This window comes from Olea europaea, chromosome 17 (genome assembly GCF_002742605.1).
Source record: "Olea europaea var. sylvestris chromosome 17, O_europaea_v1, whole genome shotgun sequence".
NCBI lineage: Eukaryota > Viridiplantae > Streptophyta > Magnoliopsida > Lamiales > Oleaceae > Olea > Olea europaea.
This window is the reverse complement of record NC_036253.1, coordinates 7,960,328-7,964,615: the sequence shown is the minus strand read 5'-3', so window position 1 is coordinate 7,964,615 and position 4,288 is coordinate 7,960,328.

Below are 4,288 nucleotides of genomic sequence, written 5' to 3'. Positions count from 1 at the left end.
CACGTCCAATTTCTGGGGCCGTTTCCAATCAACCTGCCGAATTTTAGCCCTTCTGACGCCATCGCGTCGAATGACAAAATTGCCCCTTGTGCGATTTTACGTTGTTAATTTTCTGTCCCACACATCTTTAACTTGACATAATTAACATGAAAATTAATTATTCGGTGGCCTAAACGAAGAAATTGGCTAAAATCCCGTGATCCCGGGTTTGTGCCCCAAGTCAATTTCTCGGGCCATTTCTAATAAACCTGTCAAATTTCGGCCCATTCTGACACCGTCGTAACAAATGATGAAATTTTCCCTGGTACAGTTTGTCTTCGTTAATTTTTTGTCTAACACTTCTTCAACTGATATAATTAATACGGAAATTAATTATTCGGAGCCCTAAACGAAGGAATTGGGCAAAAATCCCGTGATCCCGGGTCCATGCCCCGAGTCAAATTTTTGGGGCCGTTTCCAATCAACTTGCCAAATTTTAGCCCATTCCGACACCGTCGCGACAAATGACGAAATTACCCCTGGTGCGGTTTTGCATTGCTAATTTTCTGTCCAACACATCTTCCACCTGACATAATTATTACGGAAATTAATTATTCGGAGGCCAGTACGAAGGAATTTTGCTAAAATCTCGTGATCCTGGGTCTGTGCCCCGACTTCAATTTCTAGGGCCGTTTCCAATCAACCTGCAAAATTTCGACCAATTTCGACACGATCGCGACTAACGACAAAATTACCCTGGTGCGATTTTGCGTTGTTAATTTTCTGCCCATCCCATCTTCAGCCTGACATAATTAATGCGAAAATTAATTATTCGGAGGCCTAAACGAAGGAATTTGGCTAAATTCATTGATCCTGGGTCTGTGCCCCGAGACTAATTTCTGGGGCCGTTTCCAATCAACCTGCCAAATTTCGACCCATTCCGACACTGTCATGACAAATGACAAAATTGCCCCTGGTGCAGTTTGGAAATTAATTATTCGGAGGCCTAAATGAAGGAATTTGGCCAAAATCCTGTGATCCCGGGTTTGTGCCTCGAGTCCAATTTTTGGGACCGTCTCCAATCAACCTACCAAATTTTAGCCCATTCCGACACCGTTGGGACAAATGACGAAATTGCCCCTGGTACGGTTTTTCTTTATTAATTTTCTATCCAACACTACTTCAACCTGACATAATTAATACGAAAATTAATTATTCGGAGGCCTAAGCGAAGGAATTTGGCTAAAATCCCATGATCCCGGGTCTGTGCCTCGACTCCAATTTCTGGGGCCGTTTCCAACCAACTCGCCAAATTTCGGCCCATTCCGACGTCGTCGTGACAAATAACGAAATTGCCCCTGGTGCGGTTTTACGTTGTTAATTTTCTGTCCAACGCATCTTCAAGCTGACATAATTAATATGGAAATTAATTATTCGGAGGCCTATACGAAGAAATTTGGCTAAAATCCCGTGATCCCGGGTCTTTGCCCTGACTCCAATTTCTGGGGCCGTTTCCAATCAACCTGCCAAATTTCGGCCGATTTCGACACCGTCGCGACAAATGACAAAATTGCCGCTGGTGCAATTTTGCGCTGTTAATTTTCTGTCCAACACATCTTCAACCTAACATAATTAATACGAAAATTAATTACTCGGAGGCCTAAACGAAGAAATTTGGCTAAAATCCCGTGCTCCCGGGTATGTGTCTCGAGTCCAATTTCTGGGGCTATTTCAATCAGCCTGCCAAATTTTCGACCATTTCGAAACCATCGCGTCAAATGACAAAATTACCCCTGGTGCGATTTTGCGTTGTTAATTTTCTGTCCGACACATCTTCAGCCTAACATAATTAATACGGAAATTAATTATTCGGAGGCCTAAACGAAGGAATTTGGCTAAAATCCCGTGCTCCCGGGTATGTGTCTCGAGTCCAATTTCTGGGGCTATTTCAATCAGCCTGCCAAATTTTCGACCATTTCGAAACCATCGCGTCAAATGACAAAATTACCCCTCGTGCGATTTTGCGTTGTTAATTTTCTGTCCAACACATCTTCAACCTAACATAATTAATACGAAAATTAATTACTCGGAGGCCTAAACGAAGAAATTTGGCTACAATCCCGTGCTCCCGGGTATGTGTCTCGAGTCCAATTTCTGGGGCTATTTCAATCAGCCTGCCAAATTTTCGACCATTTCGAAACCATCGCGTCAAATGACAAAATTACCCCTCGTGCGATTTTGCGTTGTTAATTTTCTGTCCAACACATCTTCAACCTAACATAATTAATACGAAAATTAATTACTCGGAGGCCTAAACGAAGAAATTTGGCTACAATCCCGTGCTCCCGGGTATGTGTCTCGAGTCCAATTTCTGGGGCTATTTCAATCAGCCTGCCAAATTTTCGACCATTTCGAAACCATCGCGTCAAATGACAAAATTACCCCTCGTGCGATTTTGCGTTGTTAATTTTCTGTCCAACACATCTTCAACCTAACATAATTAATACGAAAATTAATTACTCGGAGGCCTAAACGAAGAAATTTGGCTACAATCCCGTGCTCCCGGGTATGTGTCTCGAGTCCAATTTCTGGGGCTATTTCAATCAGCCTGCCAAATTTTCGACCATTTCGAAACCATCGCGTCAAATGACAAAATTACCCCTCGTGCGATTTTGCGTTGTTAATTTTCTGTCCAACACATCTTCAACCTAACATAATTAATACGAAAATTAATTACTCGGAGGCCTAAACGAAGAAATTTGGCTACAATCCCGTGCTCCCGGGTATGTGTCTCGAGTCCAATTTCTGGGGCTATTTCAATCAGCCTGCCAAATTTTCGACCATTTCGAAACCATCGCGTCAAATGACAAAATTACCCCTCGTGCGATTTTGCGTTGTTAATTTTCTGTCCAACACATCTTCAACCTAACATAATTAATACGAAAATTAATTACTCGGAGGCCTAAACGAAGAAATTTGGCTACAATCCCGTGCTCCCGGGTATGTGTCTCGAGTCCAATTTCTGGGGCTATTTCAATCAGCCTGCCAAATTTTCGACCATTTCGAAACCATCGCGTCAAATGACAAAATTACCCCTCGTGCGATTTTGCGTTGTTAATTTTCTGTCCAACACATCTTCAACCTAACATAATTAATACGAAAATTAATTACTCGGAGGCCTAAACGAAGAAATTTGGCTACAATCCCGTGCTCCCGGGTATGTGTCTCGAGTCCAATTTCTGGGGCTATTTCAATCAGCCTGCCAAATTTTCGACCATTTCGAAACCATCGCGTCAAATGACAAAATTACCCCTCGTGCGATTTTGCGTTGTTAATTTTCTGTCCAACACATCTTCAACCTAACATAATTAATACGAAAATTAATTACTCGGAGGCCTAAACGAAGAAATTTGGCTACAATCCCGTGCTCCCGGGTATGTGTCTCGAGTCCAATTTCTGGGGCTATTTCAATCAGCCTGCCAAATTTTCGACCATTTCGAAACCATCGCGTCAAATGACAAAATTACCCCTCGTGCGATTTTGCGTTGTTAATTTTCTGTCCGACACATCTTCAGCCTAACATAATTAATACGGAAATTAATTATTCGGAGGCCTAAACGAAGGAATTTGGCTAAAATCCTGTGATCCTGGGTCTGTGCCCCGAGTCCAATTTCTGGGGCCGTTTCCAACCAACCAGCCAAATTTCGGCCCATTCCGACGCCGTCGCGACAAATGACAAAATTGCCGCTGGTGCAATTTTGCGTTTTTAATTTTCTGTCCAACACATCTTCAACCTGACATAATTAATATGAAAATTAATTATTCGGAGGCCTATACGAAGGAATTTGGCTAAAATCCTGTGATCCAGGGTCTTTGCCCTGACTCCAATTTCTGGGGCCGTTTCCAATCAACCTGCCAAATTTCGGCCTATTCCGACACCGTCGCGACAAATGACAAAATTGCCCCTGGTGCGATTTTGCGCTGTTAATTTTCTGTCCAACACATCTTCAACCTGACATAATTAATACGGAAATTAATTATTCGGAGGCCTATACGAAGGAATTTGCCTAAAATCCCATGATCCCGGGTCTTTCCCTTCTCCAATTTCTGGGGTCGTTTCCAATCAACCTGACAAATTTCGGCCTATTCCGACACCGTCGCGACAAATGACGAAATTACCGCTGGTGCGATTTTGCGCTGTTAATTTTCTGTCCAATACATCTTCCACCTGACATAATTAATACGAAAATTAATTATTCGGAGGCCTAAACGAAGAAATTTGGATAAATCCTGTGATCCCCGGGTATGT